Source organism: Mastomys coucha, unplaced genomic scaffold (genome assembly GCF_008632895.1).
Source record: "Mastomys coucha isolate ucsf_1 unplaced genomic scaffold, UCSF_Mcou_1 pScaffold4, whole genome shotgun sequence".
In the NCBI taxonomy this organism is placed as follows: Eukaryota; Metazoa; Chordata; class Mammalia; order Rodentia; family Muridae; genus Mastomys; species Mastomys coucha.
Genome location: NW_022196910.1, coordinates 29,049,633 through 29,067,389, shown reverse-complemented (window position 1 = coordinate 29,067,389; position 17,757 = coordinate 29,049,633). Strand labels below are relative to the sequence as shown.

The window sequence follows — 17,757 nt, the reverse complement described above, 5'->3', positions numbered from 1 at the left end:
TTCCTTGTATTCTTTTTAGGGAATTATTTGTATCCCTCCTAAAGGCTTCTATCATCTTCATGATATGATATTTTATGCCACAATCTTGCATTTCAGGTGTGTTAGTGTATCCAGGGCTTGTTGTGGTAGAAGAACTAAGTTCTGATATTGCCAAATTACAGTGGCTTGTGTTGCCTATGTTCTTGTGCTTGTCTTTTGCCATTTAGTGATCTCTGGTATTAACTGGACTGGGTGTCTCATATTGGAGCAGACTTCATCAGAGGCAGGTAGAGTTGTGTGGCCTAGGTTAGAGGAGGTCTCCTGTTTCCCTATTTGGGGCATACCTTCTGGAAGACAGGCAGGCTGTGGGGATATGCTTACCAGCATGCTGATAAGCCATGGGTACAGATGATGGTGCATACTGAAAGGGTGATGGAGCTACAGTAGCATGCACTGTTTTGTCAATATTTTAGTTAGCTCTTAAATTGAGAACCTAAAATACTTCTTAGGGTTCTTAGCAACTACAAATATTACCCTAGAATTATAGTTCATTATGATTGTTGAAAATAATCTGGTATTTGGATAATTCTGGTATTTGGATTTTTATAACACAACACTGTAGCTATATAGTTTCATTTTCATGAATGATAACTCAAAAGGAAGTTACCATTTTCTGATTTTATAATATTTAACATACATCTCATTAAGCTGCAACTTTGCAAATGTCATACAGATCGAAAAATCAGCTCACAAGTTCATAATGTTTTAAAAAATATTTAATTATTTTTTGTTATTTAAATTAAGGTATTTGAAAATATTTTCTCATTCTTCCTATCTTATTTTTATAAAAAATTATACGTAAGACAAAATAGTTCAATGAATTTTTTAATGATGATGGAAGTATACCTGGTTTTCATTAAGGAGTTATAAGTAGCCTATTGACTACTTATACTACTTATACTAAGAGGTGTTAAAATAACTTTCACATAATAATACTTCCATCTGTACATTTCAGTCAATAATGGTCCACACAGACAACAGTCTCCCAGCTTTCCTGAAAGTTAAAATGTTAATTGGGGGCTATTTTTGACCTTTCTTTTTGCTTCTTTTCAGAATCAAGGACCAGTAAAATCTCCAGACACATATGTTTTGAGGGATACCTTGAAATAAAACATACTCAAGTCTGAATTTTGGTGATGGGGGTTGCAGGTTTGATTCTAGGATTAGCTTCTAAGTTGTTCAAATAGCACATGAAAGAAAAGATATATATACTTTATGCATCATACACTATAAGTAGTTAGTATAGACTTTCAGAGCAACAGATAGAAACATATCTGGTACAGGTGAGAAATTGTCATTTTTCTGTCTGTCTCATTGAATTAACCATTACTCAAACATTTTTTTTTGGAGAGAAACTTTATTTTTTCATACCAGATGTGCCAGGGGAGAGTGCGAATGCAGTCCCCTACTACCACAAATTATGAGGCTGAGTTTCCCGCATTTGGGGAAATCACAGGGGTCAGCACACCCCAAGTGCAATGGGTGAGTCTCACCCTGGGAAAACCACCTTCCTGATCATGGTGTCTCCCCTGCTGGGTAAGTATTCATTCAGATTTCTAAAAACAGGTGCTTTAACATAGTCAACATGCAGATGTCAGATGCACCTTACCTTGGACACACTGATACTCTGCCTACTTTTCTCTGTCTTGGCTGTCTAGAATCACTCTTCATGTTCAGCTCTCAGAAGGAATACTACAACTGAGACTATGTATTTTTTTCTTTTATTTTTAACTTTTTATTGGCTCTTTGTGAATTTCCCGTCATGCACCCTCACTCAATCTTCCCCTTCTCTCCTACCTGCCCTCCACCCTTGCAACCTCTCTCCAACAGAGAAAAAAAAATCTCTTTGTGGAAGCTGTAGTATGTCAGTGTGTCCCACAATATACACTTTTTGTCCACACTTCTTTGTTTACATATGGTTATTGCAATGGCTCATTGGTCTGGCACGAGGCCTCTACATTCTGCTGCTTTGTCAATACTGGAAACTCACTGAACTCTCAGATATCATGTTGTTGCCTTTCACCATGGAAATCTAAGTAGTTTTTGATCTGTAGGTCCAGTCTCTTCATATATTCCAACAGTTCATCCATGGTGTGGATGTTGGAGTGGACCAATTCAAAGCTGTGGATCTGAGTCCTAGATGTATCTGAGCTGGTAAACCTGCAGGCTCTCCAGATTTCACACTCTCAGGGCAGGATAGCAACACCCACAACCAGAGCCAACTCTATCCTGATGCCCTCAGAAGAGGTGCCTGATACTCTGCTCTAAGGACACCAAGCCAGCTCTTTAACCTGTTAGTAATGACAAGGAGTGAGAGTGTAGGAGAAGACCATCTCTCCTTTTCTCATGCTACATCAGGGCAAACAAGTTGTAGGGCTGGCTCTCTAATACTCACACACTTGGAGTCAGGTCACTCTAGCTACTAGGATCAAAATCAGCTCTGCTATGCTGTCCAGGTGAGATGTAAAGCCAGCTCTCACACTGCAAATGAAAAGGGCCAAAGGGTGGGGAATGGATCTCTCCATTGTAGAAGCCACAGCACAGCAGACAAGAGGCAGGGCAAGGATCTCCCACCCTCAGGGCCAGAGCACCCTCAAATCCCACATCCAGTGCCAGCTCTACTATGCTGCCCAGGTGAAGTACATGGCCTGCTCTCTTGAGTGCTGCAGCAAGTGAGAGACAGAGTCAGCTCTTCTGCCCTGGAAGCCTGTGTAGGCTCTCTGTGTGTTGAATTAATGGTTGTCTCACACTAGCTCCCTGTCTGTGCCTTCTGGCACCAGACTGGTGGCCACATCAGGCTCACTTGTTTCAAGGTAGGCTACTAATTATTCAGATGTTCACAGATTAGAACACTAAGCATAGGTATAGTCTCTCCCACTTTGCCACCTATTGACTCACATGTAATGCAGTAACCACACCTATAATATCTCTAAGGGCTAGGGGCAGGTGAATATTTTTTGTTTGTTTGTTTGTTTGTTTGTTTTAAAAGAACAGATGCATTAAGGCTCCACATGCCTCACCAAAACTTATTCATTTGGATCTCACCCCCCCTGTCCCCGGATACTCACTATCCATCTACTCTAACTACCCTCTGATTTTAATTTCTTTTCTCACTATCTCTCGTAAGGGAAATAACCAACAACAAAACAAATAAAGAAACAAAATGACCTAGCAATGCCACTCTTGGGCATATACCCAGAAGATGATCCAATATGTAATAAGGACACATGCTCCACTATGTTCATAGCCTTATTTATAATAGCCAGAAGCTGGAAACAACCCAGATGTCCCTCAACAGAGGAATGGATACAGAAAACGTGGTACATTCATACAATGGAGTAATACTCAGCTATTAAAAACAATGGATTTATGAAATTCTTAGGGAAATGGGTGGATCTGGAGAATATCATCCTGAGTGAGGTAACCCAATCACAAAAGAACACACCTGGTATGTACTCTCTGATAAGAGGATATTAGCCCAGAAGCTTGGAATACCCAAAATACAATCCACAAACCACAAGAAACTCAAGAAGAAGGAAGACCAAAGTGTGGAATCTTTGTTCCTTCTTAAAAGGGAGAACAAAATACCTATGGAAGGAGTTGCAGAGACAAACTGTGGAGCAGCGACTGAAGGAAGGACAATCCAGAGATTGCTCCACCTGGGAATCCTTCCCATATTCAATCACCAAACCCATACATTGTGGATGCCAGCAAGTGCTGGCTTACAGGAGCCTGATATAGCTGTCTCCTGAGAGGCTCTGCCAGTGCCTGACTAATACAGAATTAGAGGCTCACAGTCATCCATTGGACTGACTGAGTACAGGGTCCCCAATGAAGGAGCTAGAAAAAGGACCCAAGGAGCTGAGGAGTTTGTGGCCCCTTAGGACAAACAACAATATGAACTAACTAGTACCTTCAGACCTCCCAGGGACTGAACCACCAACCAAAGACTACACATGGTGGGACTAATGGCTCCAGCAGCATGTGTATAGCAGAGGATGGCCAGGTCATCAATGGGAGGAGAGGCCCTTGGTCCTGTGAAGATTCTATGCCCCAGTGTAGGGGAATGCCAGGGCCAGGAAGAGGGAGAGGATAGGTTGGTGAACAGGTGAAGGGGAGGGAACAGGGATTTTAATTTAATTTAATTTAATTTTTTGAGGGAAACCCAGGAAATGAAATATCATATGACATGTAAATAAAGAAAATACCTACTTAAAAAAAGAAGAAACAAAATGACTTTGTGGGAACTCTACAAAAACATTCATGAGAAAATAGATGAATGGAAAAATTGAAAACTATACATGTGTCATAAGTGAATGTAGTTTTACAACACAGATACTCCTGTTATTTTTTTTTAATCTAGTTGTAAGATATCCTATCTTTGTATGAGGAGCTATGGATGGGAAGTTTTTATAGATATATGTTCTATATTCAGAACTGTAATGTCTATACGAATGAATGGTGAAACATATAATCAGAATCCAAGGTCATAGAGATTTTGATGTGGCTCCTTAATTGGAAAGAGTCAACATTTGAAATCAGTGATTCAAGAAGGAAAAGAAACCCGGAAGCTGCAAGCCCCTAAAGTATGCCCCGCCAAAAGCTAGAGCCTGCTGAATGTATCTGAAAGAAATAGTTCCAAAACCTCAGAACAATCTTATTTTGCATCTGATATACATTGTTTATACTCCCCATCCTTTTAAGTTTTCACTCCCTTCTCCTCTTGTTGCTCTAACTGTCCTCTCCCTCTTTCCTCTCTCCTGGCCTATCTTTTAAAAAACATTTTAATTAGTATTTTTCCCTATGGAAGCCTAAGTGCATATTACTAATTTTTAGATCTGTAATAAAGTTAGGAGAGGAACCACTTCAGAATTCTCAAGGGGACTAACCATTTGAAAATACAATAATATTTGTGTCATGTAATGAACTCCATTCTCCTAAAACTCATGTGGCCAGGTTTTAACTCCTAGTAGCACAGAATGTGACTTAAGATAAACATGAATTTATGGATGCAAGAAGTTGAGTTTAGGTTATTAGGACACTCTTTATTGCTTGGTGGACTAAACCACCAACCGAAGAGTAAACATGGAGGGGTCCATGGCTCCAGCTGCATATGTAGCAGAGGATGGCTTTGTTGGGCATCAGTGGGAAGAGAGGCCCTTGGTCCTGTGAAGGCTTGATACCTCAGTGTAGGGTAATGCAACACTGAGGGCTGGAATGTGGGAGTGGGTGGAAGAACACCCTCATAGAGGCAGGAGGAGGGGAGATGGGATTGAGGGTTTCCAGAGGGGAAAGCTGGAGAGGGGATAACATTTGGAATGTAAATAAATAAAATATCCAATTAAAAAAAAGTAAAGCTGGGCTGTGGTGGCACACACCTTTAATCCCAGCACTTGGGAGGCAGAGGCAGGCAGATTGCTGAGTTTGAGGCCAGTCTGGTCTATAGAGTGAGTTCCAGGACAGCCAGGGCTATACAGAGAAATCTTCTCTTGAAAAACCCCCACAGTGTACCTCTTATTAGAGAGACATTTTCTCAGTTGACATTTCCTTCTCTTCAGTGACTCTGACATATTTCATAAACCTAGCCAGGACAATGGACCTCTTGTCAACTTGGCACACAAACATGTCACCACTATGACACAAAATTATCTTTCATATTTATCCCCAAAATCTCACATTAACAGGAACGTAGTAATATAAAATATTTCAAATTTTAAAAGTCCCAATCCTTAAAAATCTAAAAACCTAAAATTTCAGGCTCTTTAAAAAAGCTAGTTTCTTTAAAAATCCAAAGTCTTTTAAAATTCAAAGAATCTCATCTGTGGACCCCTGTTAAATCAGAAATGAATTAAATATTTCCTTACTTCAAGGAGGAAGAACTAGGGCACACTCATACTATGTACCAAACCAAACCAAACTTTAAAAGTATAAATAACTTAATGTTCAATTATCCGGGACCCACTCTCACCTTCCTTTTCCATCTTCCAAAGGTCACTTCTCTAGTTCTACCCTCTGTGCTAAGTCTTCTGGGCTCTGGCATGCTTTGCTTCATCACTGCTGTTGCTAATGGTGGTGGTGACTATCCCTTGGCCTCTCCAAAGTGATGGGGTTCCTTGCTACAACAGGGCTACATTCACCATCAGCCTCCTCGGGACTGTCTTCTGAGATTCCAGCTCTACTACACACACTGCCAGACCTCAGCTGCTCTTCATGACCCTTTATGCCTTCAGAGCCAGCACAACCTGGGTAATTCTTACACATACCTAGTTGGCTGGCAGGGCAAGGTGCATCTTTGGACACCTCTGCCACACAGCTTCTGTGTGTGTAGGGACTCCAAGAAAACACTTCTCAGAACATTTCAATGAGGTAAGTCTCAATCTAATCATTTCTAATTTCTTATCTGCAGCTGACCAGCATCTATGATCCCAGTAGCAAAAGAAGGTGTTTGTTGTTGTTGTTGTTGTTTTAAATTGGTTCCAGTCTCTTGTTAATCAAACTGGTCATCAGCTCCTGATAACATGAAGCATAGATTCTCAACTCAAAATAGCAAACGGCTCTGATTGAGTCTAAACTTCTACACTGAAACTTCACAAGCCAGACCTCCATCATCTGTATTGCTCTCAATACTTTTTTATCTTCCAAGCTCATACAGAACCTCCCACTAAGCTATCAACACTCAAGGACTTTTATAGGTAAAAATTTCAAAGTCTTTCCACAATTCTGTCCCAAACATGGTCAGGTCTGTCAAAGCAATACCCACTATTCTGGTACTAACTTGGTTGAAGTAGGGTTACTATTGCTGTGATAAAACACCATGACCAAAAGCAAATGAGGGAGGAAGGGTTTATTTCACCCACAGAGATATGTAATAGTTTATCCTCAAAGGCAGTGAGGGTAAGAACGCAAGAGGACCATTATGTAGCACCTCTCCATGGCTTCTGCACAAACTCTTTGCCTATGGGTTTCTGTTCTGCTAATGAACAGTAGGAAAACGTACATAAAAAACATAATAGTTAAAATTTGAGAATAATTTCAATATGTGCATATTAACTTGTAATTACAAAAAAAACCCAAAACTGGTGCTGGCTGATAAGATTTTGTTAAGAGCTTGCCTTTATATCCACTAGAAGAAACGTAAAATTAAAACAATTTTTATTTCTCTGTACATTGTATATTTGCACATATTTGACACAATTTTATTGAAAAGTTCTCCAGAAATTCCTAGAAATATTGAAATGAAAAAGATTTATGTATACTTCTTATATGGAATATATAAATAATGTAAAATTGGATTTACTGTAAAATGGTATCTGCATTTCATATTAAATAAGAAGGCATATAATAAATGACCTTGTCTGACTTATCAAATAGTTCTCAAGCCCATGAGTTACAAAATCACAAATTTTACATGCCCATTATACATTTTAAGTAGGACTTTGTTTTTAGTGGAAAATATCCTTCAGAAAATATTTGTGAGAAACTCAAGGTTATGGTCTAGTTTTCATCTTCCTTATGCATATCAATAGTGATAGTATACTGGCTAGTTCTGTGTGTCAACTTGACACAGGCTAGGGTTATCACAGAGAAGGGAGTTTCAGTTGGAGAAGTGCCTCCATGAGATCCAGCTGTGGGGCATTTTCTTGTTTGGTGAGCAAGTGGGGAGGGCCCCTTGTGGGTGGTGCCATCCCTGGGCTGGAATTCTTGGGTTCTATAAGAGAGCAGGCTGAGCAAGCCAGGAGAAGCAAGCCAGTGAAGAACATCCCTCCATGGCCTCTGCATCAGCTCCTACTTCCTGATCTGCTTGAGTTCCAGTCTTGACTTCCTTTGGTGATGAACAGCAATGTGGAAGTGTAAGCAGAATAAACCCTTTCCTCCTAACTTGCTTCTTGATCATGATGTTTGTCCAGGAATAGAAACCCTGACTAAGACAGATAGTAAGAATGTAACACCAGCATGAATAGTTATTTTCATATTATTATGCTATTTTTATGATGATTTAACATTTATTATTTTACTTATTTTGACATTTTTGAAACTGATTAGTTTTTTTGTTAGAAATAAAGTGAAACATTACGCTTATGGTTAGGTGCATTGAAACATTTGATTGTTATGTGCATTTTTGTCATGAAACTTAGTAAATTAGTATAAATATTTTCATCCACTAGACTTTCGTTTGTTGTGTTACTTTTGTGTTAACATTCTGTTGGTTGACCTGAAGTTAATGAGGCAGTAAAGGACAGTCACAGTGTGACAGTTATTTGGTTCCATCAGGATCACTTTAGAATAGACTAGCCTTATTATTAGAAAAAAAGCTTAATATGACAGTAATGAGACCTAATTATGTTAGATTTCTCAGCCTACTGAAGCTTAACATTTAACTTATTTTGTCGCAAGGATAGGTGAAAACAGACATACAGTTATGAGTTTCATATAGGATTTTTATGCACTATTATCACTGAATAGAAATTGAAACTTAAGGAAATATTTACATTTTCTAATGTCTCTTAAGTAAATTTGTTTATTTAATAAGCATGCAAAAATATTACCTTGCTTAATAATGACTTATATTTTGATTGTCAATGGTAAAAAAGTAACCTCTATATCTTTATTTGTAATTTATAATGTAAAGTGTGAGATTTATAATAAATTATCCTTGTGAATATTATTTTTATTTTATAGATAAGATAAAGCATTAGTGTGGGACAAGTTGAAAAAACAACATTTGAGATGTACATGGCAAAAGATGAAATAAAAATTTGATAAATGACTGAAATGTAATTCTTGCCATATTATTTTATTGATTAATTAAGTTAGATTCAACCTATATCTATTTAGTCGTTAGTAAACACATGGCATATACTCAGTGTTATGATTCAATATAAAGGAGAAAGTCATAACAATTATTCCTTTTTAAGAAGTTAATACTTTAGAATGAAAATTGCCAAAGGAAATTATTTCATTAAATATTTATTTCCTACATACCTTAAAATTTTAGAAGCCAGGAGAGGATATATGGATAATATAAACAGGAGACCATTTCCAACAATCTGGCTAAGGATGGCTTCTTGAAGAAGTTGTAAGTAAAAGACACAAAAGGAAAGTCGACCAAACAGGAGGAAGGGAATACTGTGGACCAACTGAACAGCATGTGTTGGCATCTTCTTAGGAAAATAAAATAGTTCTGTGAATATGTAGATGAGGATTGAGTGTCTGATTGCTGTCTTTCTGCTTTCTGTATGGCCTCCAATCTGAATATGAGGTGACAGATGTGAAAAATACACATGTGTTCATTAAGTTAGTAGTTCATAATTACCTGAAAATGTTTGATACCTTCCAAAGTTTATTTTCATCATTATTAGAAATGTTAAAGTGATATATTTTCCAGTACAGGAAAAAAAACTATAGCTTTAGAGGTTTCAAAATAAAAGTTCTTGTTCTGACCTATGTAATTTTTCAGCCATGCTCATCATTGTGCCCATGATGGTCTGAAATCCTACAGATAACAGAAAGAATTTAGCAACTTGTCCTTAGCCTAAGATTAGCCATTTTCTTTCAGCAGGAGCTTTTTCTGAGGCACTAATGATTCCAGGGCACTTGAGAACATTTATTATTATTTACCCAGATGTCTGAAAAGCCCAAGTGCTTAGAATATGTCTATGGAGGAGAACGAGCCAAGCATTCCGGGTCTATAGGTTTTCTACTTATTCCAGCATCACATGCCAACTGGAAGCTGTCCAGTTTCCTTCCTTCAGCATTCTGTTTAATCCAAGCCTGATTGACAGCCTATGACCAGAAATAGTAGTATCTACTAGGGTACACATAAGACTCTGGCATATTAGTTGACTCAGGCAAACTGATCCCTGAAATTAGATATTTGGATAACTAGACTCTCTCTCAATGGGTACCTGATGATGTGGAATTATGTAGTTTTATAAACTGTACAAATCCCTCTGGCTTTACAAGAGATTCCTTAGCTAGTTTCTTGGGAGTGGAAGAGCTAGAAAGCTGTTTCAATTCCCTCTCTTGGTTTGAGTGGGTGAGATTCTATTACCTGGCAAATAACCACAATTCAAACAATTCCCTCAAGAGATTTCAGTTCTCAGGGTGGATGGTCATATACCCATACATTTCTGTTGCTAATGATTTTTGAGAATTAAAAAAAGTGACTTATTACTTTAACTCAGAGTCAATAGCTAGCTAGGGTCAATGGTTACAGTTTTCTTCCCACAATATAGAATGCCTTTTAGCATGATGAATACTAGAAAATAGGGGCAAAACTTCTGGTTTTTTAGCACTTAGATTTCTCCAATTTTATGACTCAAGTATGTGATATTTTCAGCAATAGACACTTGCTATCAAGTTCTTGAAAGTAACCAATTGTATAGACAATATCCTGTAAAGATTGACAGAAATCTATGACACGCAACTGATCACAACCTAAAAATATGTTACCAATAGATGGTACTGGGAACTTTATTTGATGACATAGTGCATTGAATTGTGATATTACTTGCCCATTAAAGGGTTACTCTGTTAAGTTTTTTCAGTTTTTTCATTTTTTTAATTTTTTTATTGATTTAAGTTTTATTGCATTATGATGAGAAAAGATATGGCTCCAAACTTTGAATTAGATTCCAGAAAATATTAGAAAATAAGTTTCTGTGTTTTAACCTCTCATCCCTGGTGTTTTGTTATATCCAAGATGAGCAAATTATACCTTGTCCATCTTATTTCTGAAAACTTCATAATCAGCTACTAGTTACAGCCAATATTTGTGCAGGCCAAATCTTTCAAATTGCCGGATTCGTTAGAGGTCATCCTGTCAGCTTTTCATGTTGGCTGAATAGAAAAGAACAAAAACCACTAAACAGATGGGTATTGTGTGAAGCTCAAGTTGTGAGGGCTCGTATAATATAAGGGAGAGATAACTGCATTTATGTAACTTGAAAACAGGACAGTAGTTGAGCATTATGTCTTCTACTGATTCTGAGGATATAATCAGATTTGACAGTCTTTCCCATTAACTATTACTTGTGTTCTTGGAAGGTTAAAGGAATAGAATCCCAAAGAAATTCAGAAATCAGAATTATTTGCAGCCAACTTTATTTTATTTTCCTTTAACAAAGAAGCCAATACTTTGCTGAAAACTTTAATAAAGGTAGGAGAAAAAGATTATTTTAAATGAATTTTCCTACAAAGAAAAATTCTACAGATTATTTGTACATAAGTGATAGAATATTAAAAACAAATTAGCATTAGTAGTCAGGTAATTACTAAAATGTAAATTGGTATGGAATTGTTAGAAAATGTACAACAATTCCTATTTAAGTTGTTTTTGTTTCAGATAGTGCCTAAGAGGAAACTGTCTGAAGTGGAAATGAGAAAATCTGCTTTGTAACTATGTTGTGTCACGTACTTTGCAAGTTTAAATGGCCCTGAAGTTCTTTTATTTGTGAATATACATTAGGAGTGAGTTGAGTTAGAAGTAGAAGTCAAAGGTTAAAGAACTTTCATAAATAAGAACATCACATTTCATTGGTAAGTAGCTGAGTCTGTTATGTCTTTTCACATTGTAAGAAGTTTCTATGTTTGAGCTTCTCCTGATAATATTTAATTTTTTATTATCAAATAAATAATTTTCTTTTTGAAAAATAAAAACATTTTTGAAAATTTTACACTACATTTAATTATATGTACATAATTGTAACATACTTTATAATCAAGCTTGAAGTGTTCATCAAATTACTGTTATGATTTATCTAAAAATGCACAATGCAGAATTCTTAAAAAGAGTCTAGAGATGGTAGGACATGCTGGATTTGAAATTAAACTTGCTTTTTATCCTCATTATTTTAAATGAGTAAAAATTTAAAAAAAATTATATTCTTGAAATAGGATTGAATGATCTTTAAAATAATTACCATAGAAATATGGAGTCCAATAAAAATAGAAACCCAAAGGTTTGAAAAACAAAATGTCTTATGATTTCTGACTTATATATGTTGTTCTTTAATATTCTCTAAGTAAATATTTAAAGGGTGACAAATGTGGTTTTACAAAACATTGAAAATAATGTTCTCCCTTTTTATTAGTGAAATTATTGCAACTTATATTTTCTATTGAATCATCATAGAATATATTAAAAGCTGCTAGAAAGAAATTACAATTGAATAGACATAAAAAAATCACAAAATGTTAAGAATTGTTTATCTGCCAGTCTGTTGACAATCTGTCTGAGATGTCTGAAATATTTTGAATTCTTCACTTAGTATGTGCAGGAAAGAAATAGAAAATGCCAAAGAGACAAATGGAAAAATCCATGGAGCAGAACATCTACCAGAAAGAGAAACCAGGGTGCATTGAATAAATTTTTATTGCACAATGTGTAAAGGAACATTTGACCCAGAACTTCTAGTGATGAAATGCTTTATTGTTGCCTATCTCACTTTTTTTTTCAAATACAAAAATCTAATTGGCATTATACTATACCTATTCCATATCACAAATTGGATATATGGATACTGAACAATACTGTGTTGATGTTTCCATATCGGCAGAGGTTGATGATATCCGAAGCAGATGAATTCATTTCCTATGTGGAAGGGTTATCTTCTACTGATCAAGGGTGAAAGAGTAGTGGGTTAACTACATCTAGACATATGAAAGAGCTCCTGCTTTGATGCCTTACAACACATGGTGGTTTTGACTAAATAAATGTGAACAGGTATTTGGGCTCAATCTAGAAAACATGCTCACATTTGTGGTTTTATTTCTTGTTCTACTAACTCTTGTTTAGCTAATCCCTAACATAAGTAGCATAAATTGAAGCTGAATTTGAAGGAGAAATCCAAAGAGAAATTCAGCATCAGAGCCCCCAGTCTGAAGAGGATCTCTATTAAGACTCACCTTAACACAGATTGATTCAGTCCTATGAACACAAGAAAGAGATATTGCTGTCTACTTGTGAATTTTTTTAGCTAGATAAATCTTTAATATTTCTTTTTTGAAAATGAATATTTTATTTATTTACATTTCAAATGTTACCCCCTTTCTGGGTTTCCCCTCTGGAAAAACCCTATCCCATCCTCCCAACCTCTGCTTCTATGAAGATGCTCCCCAACCCACACACCCACTCATTCCCACCTCACTCCCCTGGCATTTGTCTACACTAGGGCATGGAGCCCTTCACAGGACAAAGGGCCTCTTCTCCCACTGATGACCGACAAGGCCATCATCTGCTACCTATATGGCTGGTACCATGGCTCTCTCCATGTGTATTCTTTGGTTGGTGGTCCCTGGGAGCTCTGGAGGTCTGGTTGGTTGATATTGTTGTTCTTCCTATGTGTTGCAAACCCCTTCTGCTCCTTCAGTTCTTTCTCTAACTCCTCCATTGGGCACCCTATGCTCAGCCCAATGGTTGGCTGCGAGCATCCATCTCTGTATTAGTCAGGCTGTGGCAGGGCCTTTCAGGAGACAGCCATATCAGGCTCCTGTCAGCAAGCACTTCTTAGCGTCAGCAATAGTGTCTGGGTTAGTTTTACTATTTCTAATTGCAAATGTGCAGAAATTGCACAGCTACAGAGTCTTCAAACACCAACAACTTCTCTGTATATAAGTTATTACATGCTTAAAAGTCTCAGGAATAAAATTTGAAATGTAAATAAAGAAAATATCTAATACAAAAAATAAGAGTTAAAAAAAAAGTCTCAACTGGAGGGAAGGGCTCTGGATGACTCCGATGTTTGTTAATTTTTTTTTCTTTTTTTTTAATCACGTACTTACTAAATGGAGAAATGGGCACAGTAGGGGAGACGGGAAGCCTTGTGACTGAGTATATAGAAAAGAAGGGCTAGTTCCCTGCACAGTCTGGCTCCTAGATGTACAGATATGAGGCAGTAGTGTCCCTGGGGCAAGTGCTGGGGTACGGGTAGAGCTCTGGCCCTGGTCCCCACCTCCACTTCTAGGCAGTCAGAGGTGTTGGCTCAAGAGAAGTTTGACAGTTTCCTTCAACCTAACACACAAGTTGAACAAAAACTGTCAGGTGTCTGTGTGGGCAGGGGAGGGGCTGCTCTCTCCAACAGAGCCTAGGTGTCAGTGGCCGTAGTCTTCCCAGAGCACAGCCTCTGGCAACTCCAGGCCGTGCTGTGGGCAGAGCTCAGCCCCAAGGCTGTGGGCAAGAGGACCCTTTACTGGCCCCACTGGAGCAAGTGCCCCCATCAACCTCCTAGCCCAACAGCATGCTTGAAAGCAGTGTCCCAGGCCGGAAAAAGGGACAGACATCTAGACTGCAAAGCTCTTCGTCTTGTCCAGCATGGCATGTCTCTAGGCTATAAAAGCAACCGTGAGAGCAGTGTCCGCACCAGATCTCGCAGCACCAGGGCTAAAAGACTGTGTGCATGCCTTGGGTAAAATAACTCTATTACAGTCAAACACCAAGAACATCTACAAAGACCCGTACACTTGCAATTAAGATAAAAAAAAAAATCTGTGGAGAGTCTCTACACGCTTTTATAAGTAAATAAGGCTCTTGGCTCTGGGCTTGAGAGTTAACAACACTGCCAAAGGGGCCATTGCATCTGGCCCTGCGCTCTCCTGTCCAGGCCTGGAGACCCCCTCATATTGCTAGGAGGTGGTCAGACAGAGTTTTGGTGGGGAGGAAAACAGAGCTCCCTGGGCAGTGGAAGGGCAAGACCCAGGCCACGCCCTCTCCCAGCGTTGGTCTGCAGCTTAACTGGATTATAGGTTACAGCTAAAAGCCCAGGGAATCTACCCTGTCTATGGACTGATCATGGGGTGCCATATAGCTAGGCCACACCTCCAGGATGTCCACCCTTTCTAGTGAGGACTCTAGGAGCATTAAGTGCAGCTTGCCTAGCCCCATTCTGCTGCCTGGGCAAAGGCCCTAGCTCCTGCCTGCCCTAGGTGACTCAGAACCAGGGCTTGGCATCTATAGTGTGGGAACAGATGGGGACCCAAGAGAGAGACCCGAGCTCCTGCCAGTCTTGTCCCACAAAGGGGGAGGAACAGATATGCTATAGAACCTCCTAGAGCTGGGGAAAATTGCCCTTCCCTGCCTGTAGTGCCTGGGTCCTGGGCTGGGGCTGGGAGGTTGAGGAAAGGCGACCACACACATGGGGCCTGGTGCAGGCTGCTGGCATCTTAGAGAGGGAACAAGTCTAACATTCTTCAAGGCTGCTTTTTCCCATGCAGTGCGCATGCTCCATTTAAAAGGCCTCTGTATTCCAGCAATCGAGCAAGCAGGGCTTTTGTTTCTAATGCATACTGTGAACCGAAAAAAAAAAAAAATCACAGTTGTCCACCTTCTCAGGGCCTGCAAGCTTTACAATTTTTCTTTTAAACTATCAGAGAAAAGAGATCACCTTTGCAGGTTGAGGACCAGCTGGCCTCTCCCCACAGGGCTGTGCTGGGACACAGTGGGACCCTGGAGAAGGCAGCAGCTTTATTGGACCAGCAGGTGGCCAATGCAGTTATAAAGAGTCAATAGTGACGACATGGGTATATATTGGAGAGAAAGAAGACATACTTGGACGCTTGTTCAGGTAATTTCATTACTAATCCTAGTAAAGAAAATGATTTCTCCAAATTCAAGGAGATGAATAATGTACACCCCATTGGATTATTTCAGAAAGTACCTCTTAGATCACAGGGAAGAAGACATCAGATCTTCAGTCTTCTTACCACTATTGCATATATTTAAAATGTCTGTTAACATGGTAAAAATTTAGCTATGGGGGTAATATGGTTGGTTCAGAAATTTGAGCAAAAAAATATAAATTTTATGTGAAATTGAAGTTTTAAAGAAAGAATGCTTTAGTTTAAAAGCCATGCCTAAAATATAAGACATTAAGTTAAGTATTTATATGATTTTTCATTTGATAGAAATAGCTATGGAAACAAATTTTATCTTCGTCTCCATCATTTATTTGTCTTAAAATGTTTTAACTGACCTATGCAGATGTGGATGCTTGGAGCCAATCATCAGACTGAGCTCAGGGAATGTGGAGGGGGAGCTGGTAGAAGGACTAGAGGAGCGGAGGGGGATTGCAACCTCATAGGAAGAACAGTGTTGGTTGCCTAGGTACCCAATGCCCCAGAGACTAGACCACCAACCAAGGAGTGTACAGGCAGGGATCCATGGCTCCAGATACATATGGCCTTGTCTGATAGCAATGGGAAGAGAGGCCCTTGGTCCTGTGGATGTTTGATGACCCAGCATAGGGGTAGGAGAGGGTGGATGGGTGGGGAAGCACCCTTATAGAGGCAAAGGGGATAGGGAGAGAGCAGATGTGGGATGGGGGGATTTGTGGAGGGGTAACAGGAAGTGGAATCATTTGAGATGTAAATGAATGGAATGATTAATAAAAAATAATGCTCTCCCCACTTTTTTCTATTCTTTTTGTTCAATTAAAATGTAAAAATAATTATTTTAGTGGTTAGGTAAATAATTTAAATTGTAATTTAGGATGTCTTATCTCAACTGTGAACTCTCAATTTAAAGAATTTTTGTTGTTGTTGTTGTTCTATTAAATCATGCAATTAATACAAAAGACTGGTTCTCTAAATATTCTTCTGGTAAAACTATTTAATTTCATATTTTGGTGTTTATTTTCCACAAAATAGATATCATTTGGTATTATATTCAGGTATGTTCCAGCATTTTCAGAATATGAAAATTATTCAACATGAAGTTTACTATATTCATTAAACCTCTAAACTGCGTTGATCAAAACAGTAATATCAAAAACATAAAACAAGCCTCAAATCTCTTTAAGAACCCAAAAGAATTGACTAACAGCTTATATTTTTAATTTATGTGTAATAAGACTCCATTAATTACACATTTGATTGAGTTTTTATTGTTTAAAAATCATTAGCATATCATTTTCAGTCAACTTATCAGATTTAATTCTTGCTGTAACAATAAATAAAATCACACTTTCAACTGTCTCTTATGTGTAGTATAAGATATTTCTGGTAAATATACTAGACCAAAAAATATATTATAGCCCATTAGGAGCTATACAATTATTTGAAGTTACCTTATTTTACATTAGGTATTAATTTTTCATGTTTAAGTTATTATATAAGTGACTACAAAAGCTCATGTTTTAATCTTGCCAATTATTAAAGCTTTTCTGTTCGTTAGCATAAAGACAAAACAGAAAAATTGAAAAGAATAAAAGAAACTATTAATAGACACTTTAGCAGACTAAAAGCATTTCTAAATAATTGACATCTGTCTTAGTCGAGGTTTGTATTCCTGCACACCATGAGCAAGCAGCAAGAGGGAGGAAAGGGTTTATTCAGCTCACACTTCAACAATGCTGTTCATCACCAAAGGAAGTCAGGACTGGAACTCAAGCAGGTCAGGAAGCAGCAGCTGATGCAGAGACCATAGAGATATGTTTCTTACTGGTTTGCTTCCCCTGGCTTGCTCAGCTTTCTTTCTTTCTTTCCTTCTTTTTTTTTCCTTTGGAAAAAATGTGTTTCTCTTTACTTTTATATTTAATGCATATAAAGTATTATAAAATACTTTTAAATTATTGATAAACACCATGGGCTTACTTTGACTCGTTTGAGAAGTACTTCTCCTGCTCACTTCACCCTTAACTTTGTTATGCATTATTTCGTTTTTTAATTTCTTTTTCTATTTAATATATTTTTTACAGTCCAGATTTTATCCCACACCTGGTCTAC

The 17,757-nt window shown here is 38.0% G+C and overlaps 2 non-coding genes across 2 annotated transcripts; both read right to left on the bottom strand.

The window, feature by feature from the left end:
* Positions 1-1,419: 1,419 nt before the first annotated feature.
* Positions 1,420-1,583, bottom strand: LOC116076632. The gene has a single exon (XR_004113036.1). It is a non-coding gene; the product is annotated as a U1 spliceosomal RNA (small nuclear RNA).
* Positions 1,584-2,848: 1,265 nt separating this feature from the next.
* LOC116076612 lies at positions 2,849-2,979 on the bottom strand. Its single transcript, XR_004113020.1, has one exon. It is a non-coding gene; the product is annotated as a small nucleolar RNA SNORA17 (small nucleolar RNA).
* Between the last annotated feature and the right edge of the window lie 14,778 nt (positions 2,980-17,757).